Genomic DNA, 25723 nt, shown 5'->3' on the forward strand with positions numbered 1-25723 from the left:
GAAAGAGCATTATTCCCACCTTAACAGCATGAGAAAGCTGGATAATATACAATTTTAGAAGATAATATACAAATTAGAATTCTTTCTAGAAGAATTCACGGACAAAAGTAATAAGATACCCTCAAGTCTATGTAAAGACAGGTGCCTTCAAGGTGAGACAGCACAAATACCAGCTCAGCTGGCCAGAAGCAAGCATAGTAGGAAGACAGGGCCATCATGAAAGTGAGCAAGGCACATTCAACTAAAATCTTTTAACGACTTCCAAAAGGCTGGAAATAGGCTATTATGAGCATCTGGAACTCCTACAAGCCTCAGACACAAGGAGGGTTTACAGCTGTTTGACTCTACTGCATGGACCTTCATTGGGTAGTCCTCAGAAATTCGTCTGGGATTATAGTGGAAGATGGGAGAAAGCTTCTTACAGAGGTGCAGATCGGGAGAGGGGCATAGCTGCTGCTACAGGGGAGGCCCAGACCACTACCTAGGTTCATTTTCCAAGAGAACAGCATGCCCCGTCATCCCTACGGTACAGGAGAAAAACCACTGTGGCTGAAGGGAGGAAAGTGAAAAATTCTTTATCCCGTGGGGAGTGCCAGGATTGTGAAATATATATAGAAAGATAAACTCAAATAACCAAAATAACTTTGAAAGAGGACAAAAATGGGATTTCAACCTACTTGATATCAAAGTCTGCCATTAAGCAACAGTGTGGTATTGGTAAAAGATTAGACACGTAGGTTGGAATAGAATAGAAAGTCCAGAAATAGACCCTACACTCATAGGGTTAATTGATTTTCAACAAAGGTTCAAAATACATTCAAAGGAGAAAGGATAGTCTTTAAACTGTTACTTCCATTAGCACCGCCAATATTATTGCCCAACATTTATTGATTGTTGATTTGCACCATGGGAAAATATTTGCATGAGTAATTTCACTTAATCTTAACAACAATTCTGTGATGTTGCTATTGTTATCTGCATTTAATGCATAAGAAAACTGAAGTTTTGAAAGGTCATATTATGTGATCAAAAGTAACAGGCAGCTAGAAAATATATGGACAATATATTCTTATCAAATAAGTGTGAAAAACAAAATGAGGCCCAAGGAAAGATAGGTATCATACAAATAGATGAGTGATTAGCACTGAAATCGATAACATTTTAATAAATTTCATCACATAACTAATTTTAAACTCAAAAATAAATTTCACAGTAGAAAAAGTCTAGTGTACAATGTACTAACAGTAAATGTAAAAAGAACAAGCACTCCTATTAAAAGAAAAGGACGGTAGAAAATATATCCTCGAATCCATCAAAATCCTAGAGAAGAATACAAAAGGCAACACCCTTTTTGAACTTGGCCACAGCAACTTCTTGCAAGATACATCCATGAAGGCAAGGGAAACAAAAGCAAAAATGGACTATTGGGACTTAATCGAGATTAAAAGCTTCTGCACAGCAAAAGAAACAGTCAACAAAACTAGACAAACCTACAGAAAGACAACCTACAGAATGGGAGAAGATATTTGCAAATGACCTATCAGATAAAGGACTAGTATCCAAGATACATAAAGAACTTATTAAACTCAACAGCAATGAAACGAATAATCCAATCATGAAATGGGCAAAAGATATGAACAGAAATTACACCAAAGAAGACATACACATGGCCAACAAGCACATGAGAAAATGCTCCGCACCACTTGCCATCAGGGAAATGCAAATCAAAATCACAATGAGATACCCCCTCACACCAGTGAGGAAACAACAAGTGTTGGAGAGGATGTGGAGAAAGGGGAACCCTCTTGCACTGTTGGTGGGAAGGTGAACTGGTGCAGCCACTCTGGAAAACTGTGTGGAGGTTCCTCAGAGTTAAAAATAGATCTTCCCTACGACCCAGCAATTGCACTGCTGGGCATTTACCCCAAAGATATAGATGCAGTGAAAAGCCGGGACACCTGCACCCCAATGTTTATAGCAGCAATGTCCACAATAGCCAAACTGTGGAAGGAGCCTCGGCATCCATCGATAGATGATGGATAAAGAAGATGTGGTCTATGTATACAATGGAATATTCCTCAGCCATTAGAAACGACGAATACCCACCATTTGCTTCGAGGTGGATGGACCTGGAGGGTATTATGCTGAGTGAAGTAGTCAATTGGAGAAGGACAAACATTATATGGTTTCACTTATATGGGGAATATAAAAAATAGTGAAAGGGAATAAAGGGGAAAGGAGAGAAAATGAGTGGGAAAAATTAAAGAGGGAGACAGAACATGAGAGACTCCTAACCCTGGGAAATGAACAAGGGGTAGTGAAAGGGGAGGTGGGCAGGGGGTGGGGGTGACTGGGTGACGGGCACTGAGGAGGGCACTTGACGGGATGAGCACTGGGTGTTATAATCTATGTTGGCAAATAGAACTCCAATAAAAAATATACAAAAAAAAAAAAAACATACTCATGGTGACTTAAAATTCCACTCTCTAGTTTGGATTATGTCTCTACAATATATATATTTAATTTCCAGTGAAATTAATTTCCCCTTCAGTACTCTTCCATTCCACATTTTTCTTAGCCATTTCCAAACAGCTATTTTCAGCTTATTTTTCGGATTATTGCTTCAAAAAACTTAACAAGTTCCAGAAAAATAGTTTATTGAGATTTTTATTGGAAGTATATTTAACTTATCATTCAATTTGGAAAGAGCTGGCCTCTTTTATTATTTGGTGCCACCAATTATTTTGAAATCTTTTTAGGGTGTCTGATTGACATTTGTTTCCTATCACTCAGTGTATTATTATTATTATTATTATTATTATTATTATCATTAAAAATAATTTTCATGCTGTTACTTAAGTATTATTATATTAAAGATCTTTAAGAAAATAGTTTCGTTACTAAAATATTTCAACATTGTTTTTCAAGAGCACATTGGTTTCATTGAGGCCATGATAAGTCAACACAGTAAGCCACGTGGAGAGCAGAGGACTAAGCTGAAAACATATCAAAGCAAGAAGAAAACTGGGTGTATTAGAAAGCCTGATAGTCTACATAAGAAAAAACATCACTAGGAGCTTCCAGCTCCAGTTGAAGATGTAGAAATCTGGAAATCTATCACCAAGAGCCAGCACATAATGATGACATTTGACCCTATTAACTATTGACTGAATTCTATAGTACCTTTGATTTTTCAGTTTATTTACAAAGTAGCTTCCAAATTCCACTAGAGAAATTTTCTGAGGCCTCCCTTTTTATCATTTTTCCAGATTGTATACAGAGCATAAATGTAATATATTTAAATGCAAATTCAACTGCCATATTTTGAGCACCTGCCATAGCTTAGATTCTGTGATAAGCTCTCATACACAGTCTTAATTACTCTTCACAACAACACCATGAGATGCATATTATTTAACTCTATTTTTCAGTGAGAACATATTTTAAATTCTTAAAGAAAGATAATGAGGAAGTTCTAAATTCTAAGAAACTTCTTCCTACATTTCTTACACAGTACTTAAGAACATACACAAAACAACCTTTTAAAATATTTTCCAAGTGTGTGACTTTTGCTTTTTTCCAGATAGATTTCTAGGTTGGCTTTTTTTTTTTTTTTCTAGGTTGGCTTTTGTGTGGTGTTTGTATACTGAGCCGCACGTGCTTTATTATCCCTTTACATAAAGTAGTGGTTTTCTCTCCACAGCATTAAGTCCACTACAGAGAAAACTACAGTCCATGGAAGTATTTATATGACTGTAAAGAAAGTTCAATTCAAAAGCTTGAATATTCTAAGCTTTCATCTAAAAAACAAAGAGAGGTACACAGCAATGTAGTAAATTGTAGCAATTGAGAGTTCCCTATTCCTGCCAAAGGCATACTTGAAGAGTTGTTCTCCATATTTTCATTTTTTGTCATTTTCAAGGGCGTTGATTTTTACCTCCAAATGAAGTCAATTTAATAGCTCTTTATCTAGTAATTTATTCAAATTCAAATGCAAGTTTCTTTGAAATGAGATTAATTTGTGCCTAATGGTGCTATTTAGGACAGCCCAAGGCAGACTTTGAGACTCTCCCTTGAAACCACTTTCACCAGGCTACCAACTGCTCATGGAGACTCAGGCTCCTGTTTCTTTCACTGAGGTTTAAGGACTGAGAAGGAATCACTAAAGACAATTACCACGGTTGTACTACACAGACCCAAGAGTGTAGAGAGAGGGAGGAAGGGTTAGAGGGGAGATGGTGGGCAACAGGGTGTAGCGAGAGTGGGAGAGGGAGAAAGGTAGTGATTGGGTTCAATGAAATATGCAACTATAACTAAGAATTACAAGCCTTGCACCATAAAGTCAATTTTTGCCTTCCAGAGTGAAACCGATCATTTTATTAAGCTATCCAACCAATATCTTTCTTCAGTGTGTTTAATCATGCTTCAAGAATAGCTGGTGAAAAGACAGTACATATGATCGATGTGGTCCATAAAGAAAGAAAGGTACTCATTCATTCACTTCTTTATTTAATTATTCAACCAATATTTGGAACATCTGGGAAATGCAAACCAGGATACTAGACATCATACATCCAGGTGTAAACATGATGGGGGGGGGGTGTTCTGACAGTAACAAACAATTACAAAATGAATTATGCATTTGCAATTTGGTAAGACTGATATGGAGGAGAAAGACAGGATGTTATAAATTTCTGTAACAAGGGGACCTGTTTTAGGAGGCATCTTGTATTTCTTCTTAATAAGTCTTGTAATAAGTGCCATGTCTACCTGTGTGTAATTCTCCAATCAATAACAAGCATCTTTGTTACCACGCAGGGGATGGCATGTTGGAGGGATGGGCAGGGGAAAAAATGTCTTTTCTTCTTCACTTCTAAGACTATTCTATGATCTTTCTTGTGTTATTTCCCTTTGGATGACTAAGAACTACTTTAAGATTTGGAACCTCTCTCAGAATTCCCCGGTTTAGAATGTCACTTGCCAGTTAATCTAACTTGGGATGCAATTATTAGGAATAAATAGAAACTGGGAAATAACTCATCTTTGTTCTGTTTCTGGAGAAAAACCTTGATGCTCTGCTGGCATACTCTACTCTCCCTGAGAATAACAGAAAGTAGAAGAGCCTCTATGGTCCATCATCTCACAGAGTGAGAGTACACTGTTTCCAGAACCAGGACATTTAGAACAATGGGAAAAATCATTTTGTATGTTGAATATAATCTGGGTATGGTATTTTAGGATGTATACATCTATGTGGGTTGCTTAAGAATCCTGGAGTAAGTTGATGTCGAGTTATTTATCAGGAGCAATCTGGGGGATTATATAGTAAATACTCTCTTTTTTCCCCCAGAAAAAAGAAGACCTTGAAAATTTGAAACTTAGATATTAAAATGACTGGCTTGATGTGAAAATTGTGTTATGTGTACAAGGGCAAGGTGGGTTTTTTTGTTTGTATTTTGGTTTCTTGGTTTGTTTTCAGGCTAAAGATGCTCAGTCCTTCTCAACATTTTTCATTGTCTGTCTTCATCCTCTTCTGATTTCAAAAATATTCCTTAATGAGAATAAAGTGTCAAAGCATAAAATAAAAATAAGGAAGTAGAAGTAAACATTTTGTTGGAAATAATCAATTTTTGCATTTCTTTTCCTTCTCCCTGCTTCCTGTGGTACAGCCATTAAGAGTTCCTCTTTGAGGAGTGAATTCTTCAGCTCTCAGCATCTGCTAATTTTGTATTGCCTTCCTTGGTTTCATGATGGAGCATTGAGAGATAGGAGCATAGCTGTCTGTGGCCACCAGCCTATCACTAGCAGAGTAGTTAGAGGCAATAGATGAAATGCTCCTATTAGCATTACAGCAGCTGCACATCATACCATCCAACCCTAAACTGAAAGTTTACAATTCATCCTTCTGGAAAACACACATGCACGTGATTACTAAAGTGACAGATGCAATTAAATCTCCAAGAGCAGATGTCTTGTGGGAAGAGGCTGGAAAGTGAGACCATAGCTGTGGCCAATGATGCTGGATTGGATGTTGTAGCTTAAAAGAAAGCAGCTAATCTTTGATTTTCTATTGCAACTGTTTTGGTCCTATGGCACCAGAGACAAGGATTCAATTTCTCTCATAACAGCTCTTTTTTTTTTTTTAAAGGGTCAAATGTTCTTAGAAATGACCAAATTCTGGATAGATGCAATTTCTTTAAACTTGGGAGTTTCTATACATCCCATCAGTGTCTGGCCCATTGAGGATGACTGTAAACTCATGTGCCCACGCCTGCAAAAGATGATTTGGTCATGCAGTTACTTCATCTTACTTCTTATTCAAATCCACTGCTCTCCTGCTACTTTGAGTGTATGGATAAAATATAAATCTAAAATTTCTATGTAATAGATGGCCTCAAATACTCCCATGAAAATTTGACATGTTGTTAGAATGCTCTGCCAGACTCTAAACCTACTTCTTGAATTGCTTTTAAATTCATTACATATAACCACTGTTACCTTGCTTACTTTGATAATATACCCTGGAGTGACAGGGATCCAAACCACATGGATCTACTTCTACGTGGATTTTTTCAGCAAATATATATACAACACTGTAAATGTATTTGCTTTTCCTTATGATTTTTCTATTAACATTTTACTTTTTCTAGCTTGCTTTATTGTTAAGAATAGAAAACATATATAACTGTATACCTATATTTAGCATAAAAATACGTTAATTGACTGGTTATGTTATTGGTGAGGCTTCTGGTCAACAGTAGGCTAGGCTATTAGACATTAAATTTTTATTTTTTTTTAAGATTTTATTTATTTATTCATGAGAGACACACAGAGAGAGGCAGAGACACAGGCAGAGGGAGATGTAGGCTCCATGCAGGAAGCCTGATGTGAGACTTGATCCTGGAGTCCTGGGATCAGGCCCTGAGCCAAAGGCAGATGCTTAACTTCTGAGCCACCCAAGCATCTCAGCCATTAAATTTTTAGAGTCAAAATTTATACATAAATTTTTCAACTGGGGTTGGAGGAGGGATTGGTGCCCCAACTCCTGCATTGTTCAAGGGTCAACTGTAATTCACTTAAGGGATAATTTTGATGACTGAAGAAGTAACTAAAAGAGATCCTGGCATGTAATTGGTGTTTGATGAATGACAACTACAGCATGGCAGAGTGGGAAGACCCTGGATTTTGCTTTCAGGTAGACCTGAGTTGATAGTATGTCTCCATGGCTTGTCAGCTATGCAGTCCTAGCTGTATGTCCTAGCCTCTTTGAGCACTGACTTCCCCTGTGAGTCAGAAATAAAACCTAACTTGCCATGATAATTTGAGGATTGGAAGTATCCTCAGAAAAAATGGGGTGCCTTGTAAATCACAGAGACATCACCAGTACCATCATCATTCTTAGCTGCTCACAACAGGAGACTGAAACATTCTTGTTGGCTGTTAAAAATGTGTTTCTGGTTTCCAAACAAATGGGATGGTAAACTTAGATTCTCAATTAGAGTTTGAAACAACTCAAATAAGCAGAAAACAACATGGTACAGATATTATGGGCAGGGACCCTAGAGAGAGACAACCTGGCATGAGTGTGAACTCCAGACCCAGTGGTATGAACTTGAGCCAATGTTATGTAGCCTATGTCTCGTATTCTTTAAAAAAAGAAAAGAAAGAAAAGAAAAGATAAAAAAGAAAAAAAAAGTATTTTTGGGCTAATTCACCAAATATTTAAGAACTACACGCAACGTCACAGAGCCTATTCCATAGCCAGGCATATATGACAGAAATTATCCCTTTCCTTGTGGACTTTAGTTGGTGAGAATGGACAATAAGCAACCAAATGCATGCTTAGCTTCTTGTTTTTTAATTGAAACTATGAGTGCTACGAAGGAAAAGTACAGAATGCCATGACAGCAGTTAATAAGCACCCAACCTAGCCTAAGAGAGCACTGTGGAATATAATAGCACTTTCTGCAATATAGTCATGAGGATTAACTGTTACAATGCAGGAGGATTAATAAGGATTAGCTGTTACAAAGCATTTAGCAAGATGACCTGGCACGGAATATGGGCTTAGTAATTGTTTGCTATTAAAGCTATGTTTATTGAGGTCCTAATGGATAGCTTGCACAGAGATTAAAAAAAAAAAAAAAAAAAAAAACTCCAGTAAATATAAAAGAAGGTGAATTAGGTCACAATAGGTCATATAAATATGGGATTAATTGCCCTAGCAATAAACCTCCATTCATAAAAGGAAAATTATCAAGTTAGAGTGGTTGAAAAATGAGGAAGTGGAACTTAATTTAGGTCTTGAAGGAAGAGTAGGTTTTGTATAGATAGGAGAGTAAAGAGAAGAGGTTAATATTAATGTGAAATTTTTTCTTTATTCCCTATATTGGTGAGATCAATTTTAATGTATCACTTGGTAGGTGATTCTAGATTGATGCAGCAGATTGGTGATGTCATTGAGAATTGACTTCATTATCAGAGTGCTCAGGATAGCTCCCAAACAAGAAAGTAATAGAAACTTCAAACATATACAAGTCCCTTTAAAGCTGAAGACAGAGGACAACTGGGTTTTCTCTAGCACCCTTTTTTTTTCTTAATAGGAGATGAAAATTTTTTCCATAAGCACCTCAACAGACTCACATATCGGAGGGCAAAAAGGATTGCATGCCCATCCCTAATCTGACATTTGAATGAATGGGAGTACCAGGAATGGGTTATAGATCATGGTCCATTCAATCAAAATACAGAGAGGAAAGTGACTTTTAGGAAAGTAATTAATGGCCACTCTTCCTCTCTCATCCTTTATATATAAATTCTCCTCTCGTATTCATCTCTCTTATTCACTTCTCATTCTCAGTGTATTACATGCCTGCTCCTCATGAGCTGACATATGCTCTTCTCCAAGAAAGATTTAGTTTTTGCTTCTTCATCTAAGATGCTCAAGGTATAATGAGCTAGAACTTCTTCTCAAAGAGCTTTCAGGTTCGTGATGTTACATAGGAGTAGTCTGAGAGACAGAACACATGGGCAGAGCCAAGAAAACCCTGTCTAGAGGCATGTGATAAAGTCATGTTCAAAAATGCCTGACTGCTATTGACTTAATTCAGAACCTATCTGGGAGGAGTGACAGTTAAAACACTGCATCAGGAAGGGAGTCAGCAGGTCCAGACTAAAAATGAACAAAGTGAGACGTGAAGAAATAAAATTTACATTTATACAAAAACATCAGTACTCAATCAGGTATGCAACCTCTTTCCACTTAAAACAAAAGACCACTCAGTATAATATCTGATTGTGCATGTCATAAAGGATGAGTTTGATTACCTTTTTGCAAATCAGAGATTTACAGTGGAAAATCCCACACCTCTATGTTCTGCCTTTATGATGTGCTGCTTACACAGCAAGTCCATCTGTTCACAACATTAAGTGTTTAGAATGTATATTTGTAAAACAAGAGATGCTATTTACCTGACCCTCTCATCTAAGGCCGTTTTAGCACCGTGTAGCATATGGTAAAGAAAGGACGATCAATCGAGTCAAGTAGGGAGCATGGAAATGGGGAATTTATAGGCAACATACAAGTGCAATTATGAAGGAGAGAAACAAAAATAGCAAGGGGGAATCTTTAACTTTCCACAGAGAAAAGAGAACTAAACGTTGTTAGAGGGAAAGATTTAAGCAATTAAATACAGAAAAGAAAAAGTTTAGGGATTTTTAGAAACTGAGTGAATTCAGGCTTTAGTGAGTAGTGTCATTTCTGCTTCCCACTATCAACTGCAGAAAAGCTCCGATTACATTTAATTTTATGATTTTATATTCTTCATAAGTTGCCATATACTGAGCATCTGAAATAACAGCCAGTCTTTCGTTTCTGAAATTGTGCCGTTGGGCTAAAAGGTGGTGTGGCCCCACTAATGCTGGGTATCTGTAGGACCAAGGACTGGCAGATGTAAAAGTATCATAGAAAGAGTTGAATCAGTAGTCTTTGCTTTCTGCCCTGCTTCTTTGAAGCATGTAATCTTCCCATACAGTGTTTGTCACCAGGAGCTCAGTGCTCTTGTGCTCTCCTCTCCCCTTCACCAAATATACACAATATTCATTTGCTTAGGACCTCATCTCTGGAGTGAAATATTTGGTTTGGCTGGGAGAAATGAAGGAATAAAAAATAATGGGACACAAAACCGGTATTTCTATGGAAGGGAGCAAAAGGTAAACAAAGTTACTGGAAACCAAGAAACATCATATCTTTCCCAGTGCTTTGTGGAGATTTAAAGATTTAGTGCAGTGACTGATTCCAAAAAATATGGGACCCTGCATAGCCCAAAGATGGTGGTAGAGACAGGGAAGGGCATGATCCAGAAGCATGGCGCTATCCCCACTGTCCACTGATGCAGATGCTTCACCACTGCTTCCCTCAGGGGTTGTAATGGTAGAGGCAATACAACCTCACTTTTGGATATATAAGGATAAGATCATCAGGGCTGTGGAGATAAGTGTATCTTTCCTGATTCTAGAAAGGTACTTGACCATGAACAAAAGCAAATGGGTACTACATTTTAAACAAAAGTATAGAAACCACCTTTCATAGGTAGAAATAATCAAGAGAAAATACAGAGAAGGAGAGGGAGAGAGAGAGAGAGAGAGACTCAACTATCCCATTTTCTTCTGTCTACCCATACAGTGATAACTTGTTTCTTTGAATTTGTCACTTTGAACTCACTGATATTTTTATGAAACTTATGATAACATTTCATGGTGCATTTCAGAGTGAGAGTAAATTCTGGGCAGTAGGATGCTTTTTATTATTTTGAGCTACCAAGGGTGGATTTTCTTTTTGAAGCACTCTGTCTAACACCTAGCATGTCAGTATTTTATATTTACATGTTAAAAATCTGTTGCTTCTTGGTCTAAATTCAGACCCATCATCCATGAATGCACAAGGATGGATGGAATCAATTTTAAATCAGTGAGCTGAAATGCAGGAATGTGAACTAAGTATAAGCTGTCATCTTATATAGAATTGACTCAAGAAAACCAGGTCCTTAAGAAATAGACTGTGATTGAGTGGGTCTTCTTGTGGATAAATCAGCTACTGCTGTTAAATATGTCTCTACAAGAAAGAGGAGAAGTAACTGATGATCTTAGGAATAAAAACAACTACAACTACCTTCAGCAGAGGTAAGACATCCCGGAAAGTCAATATCCATTCTACTTGCTGACATATAGTAAGTATAGTGATAGTATGTTAGTAACAGTTAGTGTACATTGAACAATCATTCTTTGCTAAGAAGTTTACGTTGATCACCTGGTCAGATACTCAAAATATCTCTGTGATGTCAGCATTATTAGCATCCTCATTTTACATATATGTTAACTTACGTCAGTGTCCAAGATCATGGAGCTCCTCGGTGATAGAGCTAGACTTTGAATGCAATGCATCTAATCCCTGAGCTTCCACTTCTAGCCACTAGGCCAGGTGAAATATCTAGTTCAGATCCTGGCTTTTGATGAATACTGGTAACAAATGAATTTTTACAGCGCTTTTGCTTTTTTCTGCACATATAACCTGCACTTACCCACACAAGAGTCCAGACAGGTGGGCAAAAAGGTCAATTGACTGCAGTTTTTTTTTAGTCAATGTCCACAAAAGCAGATTTCTAGGTCTTCTTGATTCTGTATCCACGGTCATGCCTATATCTTGCTCCTTGTCTTACTCCATTAAGGCTACTATCATAAAATACCACAGACTAGGTATCTTACAACCAAGAGAATTTATTTCTCATAGTACTGGGGGCTGGAAAGTGGAAAATCAAGATGCCAGTATGGTTGGGTCAGAGCTGTCTTCCTGGTTCATAGCTAGTGCCTTCTTGCTATTTCCTCCCACAGTGAAAGGGGCTAAGGAGCCTCTTATAAAGCAGCAATCTCATTCATGAAAGCTCCACTCTTATGACTTAAGCACCTCCAAAAATCCTCATGTGCTGATACCATCACCTTTGGGAGTCAGGATTACAGCATGTGAATTTTGAGGGGAAATAATCATTCAGACCATAGCATTTCTCAACAGGCCCAACTTAGACTTATAAAAAAAATACACCAAATAGAATAACATTGAATGTGATATTTTAGTCTTCTTTTATTCCAATTGGAATACACTGTAACTCACACTTTCTTACTAATACAAACCAACGCATATTCTCTGCAGTTTGAAAGATTCCCACTGCTTGCTGACATTTCAGAATTTCAAAATCAAACATCTGTATTCTCTCCTTTCTAACCAAAACAAGTTTAAAAAGGATTCAATTCAAGTGATTCAAAGATAATACAGATTTTTGGATGGAATGTCAAGCTCTTTGAGGACCAGGAAAATGTCAGAGAAATCCTTTGTGCTCCAGCCCCCTTCCCCAAGTTTGATTAAATAAAAACAGAGGTGGCTGGCCTTTCAGTTACTATTCCCACCGTAGCCACTTCAGAGATTCTTCAAATGCTCTATTGTTATGCCCCAAATAGTTACCATTTCTGCTAACCAATAATTCATTTTGACCACATGGACAGCATACTAAACGACTGTCTTCAGGGCCCAAGAGCAAATTACTAGATCAGGCCTAACCAATTCTAATTTATTTTCCCAAAGGTCACAGCACTTGGGAACAAATAGTAAAAATAAGAGTCCCTCGGTTCTGTGGCAGTGACAAAGAACACGGTACTTTTAGGAAACTAAGAAAAATCAGTCTTGCTGGATGGTCCAAGGCATGGTAGGGAAGAGATGGAAGGAGATGGAGGGAGAGACAAGAAAGGGGCAGATGATGAAGGCTCTTCTGTGCCAAGGATTTGAGAGTTTAGTATGCAACAAATATTCATAGAGTGCCTCTTCTGTCCTGTGAACCACTGGAGGATGCACGGAACACACGACAGTTACCATGACAGAAATGACTCCTGCCCCGACAGAGCTTAGTGTCTTCCAGACATAGTACACAATGATTCCTAGTGGGGAAGCGTTTACAGAGCTTCGCACAGATAAGTTACACTTTTTTTCTACTAATACTGACTCTGGGGAACTCTAGAACTGCTTTTAAAACCAGTTTAGAGGAGCCTGGGTGGCCCAGTCAGTTAAGTGTCTGCCTTCAGCTCAGGTCATGATCCCAGGGTCCTGGGATCCCACATCCGGGCTCCCTGCTCAGTGGGGAGCCTGCTTCTCCCTCTCCCTCTGCCATTCCCCAACTTATGCTCTCTGGCTCTCTCTTTCTCTCTGTCAAATAAATAAAATCTTTAGAACAACAACAACAAACTAAAAACCAGTATAAAAATAAAACCCAGATAATTATTTTTAAGATCATGTTATTTCAGTTCTTCTTAAACTGTGGTAAAGTTGACCAGCAGCACCAGCAGCACCAGCAGCACCTGGGAAGTTGTTAGAAATGCAAATTGTCAGACTACCTTACTTAGTTACTGAATCACAACTTCTGAGGCTGAGACTCACGTAAGCCCTCCAGGTGATTCTGATGATGCCTGTCTGGGGATGCCACTCTGTGAATCACTGTGTTATTTTGACCAAATCAGTAATATCCAGTTTAATAGTTTTGTAGCATATCCATTAAATGTCCTTAAATGACTGAATAGCTTCCAGAAGTCACCCTCAGAAAATGAAATGTCCCCATCATTAAGGTTATCCAAGGAAATATGTGACAGGATGTAAAGGTAATTGTAAAACAAAACAAAATAAAACAATGACAATAATAACAAGGAGCAAGAACAGAGCAAGGTTCTATAACAAGGTTATTTAGAAGGAGATACCACTTATCTGAACACACGTAAACTCAGGACATGCTTACAGAAAAATCCGTGGCCTTGTAATTCAAATGTAATAGAACTGGATTCACAGGGCACCTGGGTGGCTCAGTGGTTGAGCGTCTGCCTTCAGCTCAGAGCGTGATCCTGGAGTCCTGGAATCAAGGCCCGCATCGGGCTCCCAATGGAGAGCCTGCTTCTCCCTCTGCCCATGTCTCTGCCTCTCTCTCTCTGTGTCTCTCAAGAATAAATAAATAAAAATAAAATCTGAAAAAAAAAAAAAGAACTGAATTCAGATTCCTCTTTTCTTAGTTTTGGTCTTTTCTCCACAATATGTGTAGAAAACCAGTCATCAAACTAGAGTATGTTGAGCAACAGAAATATTTTATATTTCACTGTTAAGCCTAGGAACATTTTTCATCCCCATGCCTTATCATTTCCTCCCTAATAATGTTGCCAGCCACTGAATCTCATAGGCATCAACTCCCCAAGTCCTCCTGCAGTTGGAAAGGTGGCATTTTTATTTTCTACAGCACATGTAACCCCTAATGAGAAGCACTACAGGTTGACATGGCTGCAGTTTGAGGAGGAGGTATGCTGGCGTTTCTAGGCTTTAATTTGCTAATTCCATTAAAACATTCTTTTACCAATAAAGGATCTCAAATGCATTTGGTACCTGTAAAATATTTAATTTTTTTAATGGAATGACTAACTTATTTGGAAATCTATTTCTAGATATATCGCTCCTTCTTTCAGACACATAAATTCAGAATAATGCAAAGGAAGACAGTTGTGGTTTTAGTAAATGAGCAAATTCATGGAAATACTGCATAATCAAAGGAGCTTTATCTTAATGCAAGTGGTTAGAATTCTAAATAGGTCTAAAGTTCTCTTTCTATTGATTTATATTCAGACCAAAATACAACAACAACAACAAAAACAAACAAACAAACAAAAAAAACCCCACAACTCTACTTTATAAACCAGGAAAGAACTAGCATGTGGACAGATGATCTAGGCATCCCAGCTGCTGTATCAGCAGCTTTCCATCCTCAGATTAATGGACAAAGGGGTTCTCTTCTGACATCTGTGTTTATGTGCCACAAGCAAGACAAACAAAGACAATCTACTAGCCAGCATGAATTGTACATATATTTCTTGTCGCTTATTACCAAATGGATTATTGCTGCCCTCAAAGAAAGGTAAAACATTTTTCTTTAACTGAACAAAAGTCCGGACACACTTAATAAACTCCTTTTGAAATGTAGAAGTGATGTATTTTTATAGCATGTCCTTTAGACTTTATATCAATTATTTCTTTTTAAATACCCTACTCTGGTGTCTAGGTGCCAGGGAAGAAATTTACTGTGAACCCTCACTTATCTTTTGTTAAATTCTAGTAGATGGTAGAGAGAATATGTTTGCTCTGTGGGAAGAATGGGAAGAACACGCAAGATGCAGAGATTTAATTGGCAAAAGGTAATCAGACCTCTGTTCTCCTCCTTCCAACAAAGTGTTTTCTTATTAGGAAATCAGGAGGGTAGGCTTCTCTCACATCAGACATGCCTTCATCCCTGGCAAAATCCAGGATGCCTGTTCTACTTTCTTTTACCCTACAAGTGAAAAAAAAATTAAATTTTTTAATTTAATTAAAGAGAAAAAGATGACAGCAACAAAGAAAGTCAACAAAAATCTGCTGGCAGGCAGGCCTGAAGACAGCTTTCTAGGACACTACATATCTCCTTCTCATCCTAGCAAAATGGAGAAAGCTATAGTCATTCCATGAGGAAATGCCAAGATCAAATAGAATAACCTGGGTTTTGTGGCAAGTCTATCTCCATGTAGATACTGATAAAGTATATATTAAAAAGAAACATTTGGGCTACCATAAGAAGATAAAAATTTGGTTGAAGAATTTGGTTGTCCTTAAATGTAGCTTAGCAGGAAAACCATTTGCGTTAATCTTACTCTCAAAGTTCAGTCAGGAATTATTGATTATCAGGACTATGTGTTAAGAAACAGTCTGAGTTTCATCCAGCTGGTATGAATGGAGGACTTTTTTTTTTTAATTTATTTTTTATTGGTGTTCAATTTACTAACATACAGAATAACCCTCAGTGCCCGTCACCCATTCACTCCCACCCCCCGCCCTTCTCCCCCTCCACCACCCCTAGCTCGTTTCCCAGAGTTAGCAGTCTTTACGTTCTGTTGGAGGACTTTTTGATCAGGAAGTTCTGTCGTGGATGGGGGAGGGACAGGGTGATCTTGTGCTGAGGGTTATTCCTATCAGGAATCTCTAATGGGAAGAGACGATGATAATCCAACTGACACTCAGATGCTGAATGAACATCTCAAACTCATCCTGCCTATAAATGAAGTTCTCATCTTCCCTCTGCCAGTTAAAGAGAGCCTCGTCCTTCCAGCTACTGAGACCTTGGAGGTCTTTCACCCTGTATCCAACCTATCAGGATACTGTTGGCTCAACTTTGAAAATACATGCAAAATCCACTGTTACCTCTCTGATAGGAGCTACTATCATCTCTTCTAGGAAACCTATCCCATCCCAACACACACAGTCTATTTGTAATATTAAAATAAAAGTTAATCTTCTAAGTAACTTGAATCAGAATATGTCATACCCCTGTTCTTCTGCCTATGGTATTCTTTGCCCTGGTTGTTCTCTCATCTGGAGTGTTTGGCCCTCTATTTCAGGTGCCTACAAGGTAAATGCTGTGCTCCTTCAAGTCCTTGTTCAAATTTTGCTAGTCTGGCCTCACTGTACTCTTCCCCAGCGGTCCTAATCCTCTTTAACCTGATTTATTTTTTCAGTACCATTTATATAAGTTGAATCTTGAACAACAAGGGTGTTATGGGCAGTGACATACCACACACCATAACTTGACTCTCCCAAAACTTAACTACTAATATACCACTGTTGAGCAGAAGCCCTACTGATAACATAAATACTCGATTAACACATATTCTATATGGGTATATGTACTGTATACTGTATTCTCACCATAAAGTAAACTTGAGAAAAGAAAATGTCATTAAGAAAGTCATAAGGAAGGCAGCCTGAGTGGCTCAGCAGTTTAGTGCCTGCCTTCGGCTCAGGGCGTGATCCTGGAAACCCGGGATTGAGTCCCACACTGGGATCCCGGCATGGAGCGTTTCTCCCTCTGCCTAGGTCTCTGCTTCTCTCTCTCTCTCTCTCTCATTCTCTCTCTCTCGCTGTCTCTCATGAATAAATAAATAAAAATTTCAAAAAAAAAAAACAAGTCATAAGGAGGATCGCTGGGGTCAATCTGTTGAGTAGCCAGCTCTCAATTTTGACTCAGGTCATGATCTCAAGGTCCTGGGGTCAAGCTCCACATTGGACTGGGCATTCAGTGCTGAGTCTGCTTGAGGATTTTCTCTCTCTCTCTCTCTCCTCCACTGCTCCTCCCCCATATCTAAATTAAATAAATTAAATAAATAAATAAATAAATATTTTTTTAAATCAGAAGGAAGAGAAATACATTTACAGTACTACTACAGTATTTATATATATTATTTACAGTAAAGGGGATCCGTGCAGTTCAAAATTGTCTCGTTCAAGGGTCAACTGTATTAACATACCATGTCATTTACTTATTCATTATGTTGTTTGCTGCCTCTCTTCTTTTCTTTAACTAGATTGTATGTTTCACAGCGAGGGAATTTGGGGCTATTGTATTTACTAATGGATTCCGAGTACCTAGAATAAAGCCTGACATACATTCAGCCTTTTTAAAAAATTATTTAATTATTTATGAGAGATACAGAGAGAGGCAGAGGCAGAGACATAGGCAGAGGGAAAAGCAGGTACCTTGGAAGCCTGATGTGGGACTCAATCCTGGGACTCCGGAATCATGCCCTGAGCCAAAGGCAGATGCTCAACCACTGAACCACTCAGGCGTCCTATGATCAGGTTTCATAGATATCCACTGAATGAATAAATTACATTCACGTATGATGGAAGAGGACTATCTTCAAGGACTATTACAGATATTAAGACTCTACAAATAGAATGTTGAATATACATACACACAGACATCTATATTTTCATAATAATCATTTGTTAGTTGTTTCTCCCTATCCAGTTTATAAAACTATGCATGGAGAGATGAAACCTCAGTAGACTCCTATGGAATGATCTACATTAGTACTTCAGATGAAAAAAACAAAAACAAAAACAAATAATAAAGAGATTACATTAAATCCTTGAAGTTCTACAGTGCCTAAATGAATTCTTCTCCTTGTTAGAAGTTTATTAAATGATGAGTCAATTTCCTATGTTTCCATAATGTTTTCTCCCAAACTTTTATTGTGGCATATGTTTTTAATCCATAGTTACAATAATATAGTTATTAAATTAAATGAGTGTATTTAGCATAATTATCTTAAGTAGATGAAAACTATATTTTCAGCCATTTGGTTCCAGATTGCATTCTTTATTCAATTTTATGTTGGTGATCAAATTCCCCTTTGCTGTGAGCTAAAGCTCTTGATCTATCCATCTTCTTCTAGCTCTACCGAACTTGCCAGCAACTCTAGGAAAGAGCTACTAAAAAAGAAAGAATCTGATTTAAAAGTAACTGAATTGCATTGTGTTAGATGATTATGGTGGTTTTTAGTACCCACCCTGGAAACGGCCTTTCGAAAACCATGTTATTTTTGTGGAATGTGCCGAACAGCGATGCAATTAGGCATAAAGAGCAGAGAACTATCAGAAGACCTTTGCAACACACTGGAAAAGATGCAGCAAGGTTAAACTCCAAGCCCAGCCATCACCCTCAATCAAGGAACACGTGTCCAAGGTAACTTTCCCACGGAAAAAGGCACGGTCAACTTTGCCTTTAACACACGCCCCCTTGTGGCCATAGCGCGAATGACTACAACGACTAAGCTCCTGAGGGAAACGCATTTGCTCAGCTTTCAAAAGCAATCCTTATACATAATTAATTATGGGTTCTTCGTACAAGATAATCTTAATTTACTCGACCAGCAAACTTTAATCACAACTTCTAACAATAATGTGTGTCCATTCCATAGCTAATTTAAATAGCTTTTAAGAGAACAGGGTCTGGATGCAGACTCCTTTTCTAGCTACTAGCGGTGTAAAGTGAGAGTATTCACACCTATCTCATAGAGTGCTGTGAGGATTAAGTATGAAGCAGCTTTCACAGCGTTTGGTGTGTAGATGCCTAACAAATGTTCATAATTAATATTATCTCATTCTTCCAGTTTTTTTTTTTTTTAAGAGAAGTGCTTTCTCAGAAAACCTGGACTAGATCTTCATCAAAAAGAACAGAAAATTTCAGACCAACTGGAATTCATGACAAACTGGCTTCTAATCTAGAAACAAAAAGTATATTTGCTTTTGGCATGAAACCCACTAAAGTTTTCTATAAATGAAACCTTATCTAGATCAAGTTGACATCCTCGAGCCCAAAAGACTAGGCAAAGTCTATAACGTTAGCTGCTGCTATCAGAAAGTTACACATCAGATCATAGGGAGGTAAATTGCTCTTTTATCTCATTTAAATTTATTAGGCACTAAAATGTCATAACTAAGTATCCAGGCCCATTTATCAATTTCATTTGTTTTGTTTTAAGATTAAACTAATTATACTGATTTAAATACAAGTCAAGCCCATTGTATTGTTTGATGAACTAATAAAAATCCATCTGGACTCTAAGCATGATAAGAAAATAAAAGATACATATCAATGTTGGAATGAGCACCCAGGTAACCAGAAGATTACTATCTTTCAATTCAAGATGTATCAAATAGTTCACATCTCTGTTGCCTTTTTTATAATTCCTTAAAGCTTTAATCATGTTTAATAGTTGAGAATAATACATGTCACAGAATGAAATAATGGATACATTTCTCACTTTATAGCTACTGATCTTTCGTTGTTCAATTCACTACTTTTACTGAGGAATACTATGCACCAAGCTCTATACTAAAGGAACAATGGGAACACAGAAATGGATAGCAGATGGTCCCTGCCTTCAAGGAGATGAGAGAAATATGCAAAGAAATCATTAAAATTGCAAGTGGCATATGCAACAGAAGAAATGTTTGCAGGGTGCATAGGTTGTAAAATGGTTGTCTCTCTCAGAGGACAAAGGGCATTTGGACAGAAGGAAGATGGTTCATCAGAAAAATAAGATAATTGTAGAATAAGTGAAAAAGAGTTTTCTAGGAAATGAGACTAGTGTGCACAGTAACAGTGGCAGGAAATAGGTCCATTCAGATGCCCTGAATGTTCTGTTTGGCTGGGACATGGGTTGGTGATTTGGCCATTAATATACTTTGGATTTTGACCTAACTGAAATCATTTTTTTGATTCCTAGTTCTGGCATGTTCCCATAATATCACTTCCGTAATTCTTATTACTTTATACCCAAAGGTCTATCCAAAAAAGAGCATAAACAGATTATATTCTTCACCTCAAAACAGATCAAAAGAAAATGCACAACTGTCACTGTTGTACAATATTCCCCTAAGTCATTTTCTGAAGCTTTAAACAACTATCTTTTTCTGTTTCTCTTTGATAAATACTATGAGATTCTGAGTTTTTAATGAACTTCTTTTTGGTATCTCCCATTCTATACCTACATTGAATACTACATTAAAGTCTTCCAACTGAATACTGGATGAGTCAAACGATTGTGGGGCAAAGGAGTAGGGTATTCTGGATGGGAAAGCTGTTCACCATGTGGTTCTTCACTGTAAGTTAAACTTAACTTCAGGGCAACGTCAATAGGACCTAAACTCCACTCTTACAGAATGAAAAGAAAAGAAAGGAGGGAAGGAAGAAAAAAGGAGAGTAGGATAGGCTTATATGAGTAAGTCTGGCCTGTGAAATTTTGAAACCAAAGCATCAGCATATTGGATATTCTAAATACCAAGGGATTAAGAAGAATTGTCCCCACTAGTCCTCAGAACATGGTTTGGCTCGGTTCTGAGTACTAGAACAAATGTAGTATATTTTGGTACCCCCCCACCCCCCGAGGCTTTGGAAGCACACGGAATTAATACCCTGAATAAAAAGATCAGCAACTTCAAGGACATTAGAAGCTACAGCGTCAAGAATGACAAACATTGTTGAAATGCCTCATGGACAGCAGATAAAACACAAGTTGGAAGCAACCAAGATATCCTTTAGCAGGTGAATGGACAAATAAACTGTGATTCATCCAGACAACGGAATATTATTCAGTGCTAAAAAGAACTGAGCTGTCAAGCCAAGAAAAGCCATGGAGGAACCATAAAGGCTTATTACCAAGTGAAAGAAGTCAATCTGAAAAGGCTGCATATTGTATGATTCCAACTACATGATATTCTGGAAAGGACAAAAACTAAACTATGGAGACAACGAGACAGTCACTGGCTATGGGGGCAGGGATGAACAGGCACAGCACAGAGAGTATTTAGGCCAAGAAAATACTCTATGATATTATAATAATGGATATATGTTATACATTTTTTCAAACCTGTGGGTTTTGATGACTGTATGACATCAAAAGTGAACTCTAAGGTAAACTATGGACTTTGGATGATTATGATGCTTCTATAGAGGCTCATCCTTGGTAAAAAATGTATCACTCTGGTGAGTGGTGTTGACAATGGAGGATATTATGCATGTGTGGGGATGGGGAGTATGTGGTAAATCTCTGTACCTTCCTCCCAACTTTCTTATAAACCTAGAACTGCTCTAAAAAAGACAAAATCTTAAACAAGTAGGTTGGAGATGGAAAAAGTAAATAAAATGATTTATAGGAACATGTGGAAAACCCCCTGAGATTTCCAAAATTAAATGGAAAAGAATCAAGAGAGAAGATTGATTCTACTACACAGTTAGGGAAGAAATATATGAAATTCAAACTATTGTTATTATTGTAATACTGTTTGTACCCATAAACAGGAAGGACTTAAAAGAAATTCAGGTCATTTATGTTTATAACAAGAATGATGGACACAATAATTAAAATACATTCCAGGACTATTATATGGGAGAACCTAAAGGATTTAGATATATTAGATCCCGAGAAGAATGCTCTGAGGTGGGTATTATATCACCTCTATGGTTCCAGTGGAAAAACAATGAGACCGACATTTTAAGTGCTTTGCTCCTCTTTGTATAAATAGTGAATAGCAGAGCTAAGTTGGAACATGGGCTCTTACCTCAAAGTTGCAAATATTTCTCATAAGATATGAAGGCTCAGCTGTTACTTAGTTACACTTTAAAGTGGAGTCCAAAGAAATGAAATCATCAGCCCCCAAAACGGAGGGCGGAGAACATTTTCAAGTCGTCTCAAGTCTCCCAAATTAAGTTTACCAGATACAGCAAGTAAAAATGCAGATGCCCAGTTAAATTTGAATTTCAGATGAGGAATGGGTATTTTTTAGTATAAATATATATCAAACATTTTAAACTCAATATTTGTTCTTTGTCTCTAACGTAAATTTAAATGGGTGCCCTGTATTTTATCTGACCAGTTATACTCAATACACTAAATTGTGGTACTCCCAGTATTGATTTGTATTAATCATATTAAAAATGAAGGAAACTGAGAGTCAACATTCTAGTCCATATGACTATTTTCTCAAAGCATTAGCATATAGCTATGTGCCCTACACTGTTTTCACTGAAGCAGCCAGAAAACATGCTCAGAATTTTCTCTGAATTGTTGAATAGATTTACAAAACAGAACAAATACAGGAAAAAAACCAAAAGCCTTTAGAGAAGCTTTAGTTATCCTGTGTACCTCAATGTAAACTATTCTGGGCATTCTCTTGCATGTGATTCACTCTGAAAACAAAAACAAGAGAAATAAGTTTACTGAGACTAGTGTTTGTCAACCCGAATCTAGCTACCATCATCATTTTATCCCAAAATCCAGCTCCTTCTTAACATGTTGGACAAAATCCAGCTCCTTCTTAACATGTTGGACAAAAGACAAAAGATGAAATCATCATATCTAACAGATACTATAGCAACAGGGAAACTTTGTGCTTTTGGAATGCAAAATTATTACATTTGACATGTAATTAAGAAACGGGTTCACATCAACTTCCTAACGTTCAAGAAGGTCTGGTACACTCAAAATCCTAGTTTAGATATGATGTAGTCACCTCCTTTATCCTTCTAGGGTCTTGGGGTCTTAATACTTAAAGAAGAGTGGAATCACTCCAGAACCATCCCCACATCTATCAGGAGTGTGAATTCCCTGGGTGAGTGACAACACAGCAGAGTGTAGGTGCTAAGAGCCTGAGTCTTGGGGCCAGACTGTCTGGTGTCAAACCTGACTGTGCCATGGCATGTATGTGCGACAGAAGCATATCATTTTGGTTCTACCTCATTAAGGATTGTGAGAGTATTAAAAGAACATTTAGAAGAGCTGTGGCACACAGTAATTCTCTATACATGATATTTATTTATTTTCTTAGCAAAAATAGTCCTATTGCATACAATATTGTACAAAGATAAATCCTAATAATTAGTTTTGTGCCTTGTGATAGCATATGAAACAATTCTGTATCCCTGTTTCCTTCATGGAAGGTGAGGGAATTTGAAAAATGATCCTTGAATGGTGATAAGTCAAATAATCTGTGAAACTTAATTCCAATTGCTACTGACCATTGGAAGGCATCTTTGGAAGATGATTGAGACACTAAAAAAACAAAAACAAAATTCAGCAGTTACTTTGGGGAATGGGGTAAAGGCCCCAAAGCTAAACTATCCCATTCACTAGTATGTTTCTGCCCAAGTTCCTTTCTCTATAATCATTCTCTAGCATATTAGCATCTCTGAGAGCCCAAATAGGTGCAGAGATTATCTATTAAAATCCCTAAACTTGTAAGAGGAAAAAACAAAAGCTCCAAGATGCATAATGTTTCACATTCAGTTAGCAAGTTGGTGACTGTGGTAGCCACTCCCCCAAGATGGGCCCCCAATGATCCCACCTCCTAGTATCCATGCCCTTGGATATCCCTTCATGTTGGAGGGCTCAACTTTGTGATTTGCTTCTAGTGAATATAATATGTGGAAGTGATGGTATGTGATTCAGCAATGTAGGTCATAACAGTCAGTTCTCTCTCTCTCCTCCTACTTCCCATCATGCTCACTCATTTTGCTGGAAGCCAGCTTCCAAGTCATGATCACCCCAAAGGAGAGGCTCAGTAGCAAGAAAGTGAAGCTTTCCGCCAACAGCCATGTGAATGAGTTTGGAGGTAGAACTTCCATCCCCAGTCAAGTCTTAGGATGAACTGTGCCATGAGCAATAGTTTGATCACCTCATGAGAGACTCTGAGCACCATCCAGCTCAGCTGCTTCCAGATTCTTGATCCCAGAAACTGTGTGCGAAAATACTTTATGTTGTTTTAAGCTAGTAATATTTGGGTAAATTTGTTATGCATTAATAGATAAATAATACAGAGACAGAGCTGTTACCAGACCATAATGTTCTTCCTGAAAAGATAGCAATTTTTCTGAGCCAAGTGTGGAATAACCATTGTTCATTCCTAAGTTTTCACAACAGGCACAAGCAATAATATAAAGTTGAAATTATTCGTTTAAATAGTAATTAGTTCAAATTAGTTCAAAGCTGAAATTGTCATTTCAAATAAGCTCATTCAGCTATACAGAACTGAAAGCACTGAGAGCATTCCTTATTTACCAACCATCCTTTGCTACAGTTAACATTTCTGGCTATTTACTTAGGCTCAACATAATCAGGGCAGACCTCAAATCCACCTCTCCTCTTTAGGGTGGATAAACATTTCTTACAAATCCTGCAGGTGATGACAACTCTTGCAAACACAGTATGCACAGATGAATTGGATTCTTTATATTGTGACAACAAAACCCAGATCAGAGGACTTAAAGTAGATTATATTTTCAGACACAAAACTATTTATACGGCAGTCATTTCAGGTAGATGGGTATTTTAATCCTGGCTTTACACCGTGAGAAAACATATTGAACAGTCACTCCCAGGACATTAAAAATATATAGCATATGAAACAATTCTGGATCCCTGTTTCCAAAAACACAAAAATGGAGGTATGGATGAATCCAAGCTGAGTCCAAGTTACATTAGGTCATAACTGGTGAACAGATGGAGAAAACCCCTTAAAAGTTGATTTTCAGGAAGTCTGAGGGACTTCAAGCCATATTCAAAGCTAACCATGACTTCCTAGATGTAGCAAAAAGACTGAATACAAATGCATTTGGAAAACGAGTGAGCTAGCTTTTGGGAGAGAAAGTTTCCCAAAGGAAGAAGGATCAAAGTCAAAGGAGTTAGATGCAGTACAAAAACCATACTTCTCAAGGGAAAGGGGTAATTGTGACTACAACACGGAGTATTCATTCACATTATCTACCAGATGTCCCCAACTTCAACTCACTTTTGGACCCCATCGATAACAGGGGCCTAAATAAAATAACATCGATAACAGAGCCTAAATAAAATATGAAGCAACTGTCTCACTAAAAACCCTATCGGATATTGAGAGCACTGCCTTGGGACTCATTTAGTGCAGAGTACTAAGAAGAGAGCTTTTTTTTTTTCCTTAAAAACTGACCTGCACACTGTGACACTAAAAGATTCAGTGTTTTGTGGTTGGATCCAGCAGGGGCCAGTGGCACTTAGAGCAGAGCACAGTATATGCTAGCAGGTCAAATGTGTCTGGGGAAATACCCCTTAGAGTAGGATGGCATCCTGAGTGTGGTGTAGCCCCCTGCAGAAATGGACTGTTTGGTGAGCAAATGCAAAGCAACCTCTGGAGACTCCTGGGCATGGTTTAGACTTGGAAACTTTGCAAAGGGAAAGACAAGGACCAGGGAATCCTGAACTACAACTGCTATGACTATAAAAGTGTTCACAGGCTGATAAAGTT

At 37.7% G+C, this 25723-nt stretch overlaps 1 long non-coding RNA gene across 16 annotated transcripts in view; it reads right to left on the bottom strand.

Annotated features, from left to right (window-relative positions):
• The window catches only part of LOC144305187 (uncharacterized), a 214417-nt gene that overhangs the window by 144449 nt on the left and 44245 nt on the right, over nucleotides 1–25723 (bottom strand). The window contains exons 3-4 of one of the 16 annotated variants that reach the window (XR_013372250.1): nucleotides 23463–23496; nucleotides 22620–22634 (exon numbers count right to left, since the gene is read on the bottom strand). The exons of 12 other annotated variants lie outside the window; for them this stretch is intronic. This is a non-coding gene — a long non-coding RNA (uncharacterized LOC144305187). Of the gene's footprint in view, nucleotides 1–4566; nucleotides 6272–15239; nucleotides 15402–17116; nucleotides 17241–22619; nucleotides 22635–23462; nucleotides 23497–25723 lie in introns of those variants that run through there. 3 more of the 16 variants (XR_013372240.1, XR_013372236.1, XR_013372248.1) reach the window with 3 other exon arrangements.

The sequence above is a fragment of the Canis aureus genome, chromosome 35, assembly GCF_053574225.1.
Source record: "Canis aureus isolate CA01 chromosome 35, VMU_Caureus_v.1.0, whole genome shotgun sequence".
NCBI classification, from domain to species: domain Eukaryota; kingdom Metazoa; phylum Chordata; class Mammalia; order Carnivora; family Canidae; genus Canis; species Canis aureus.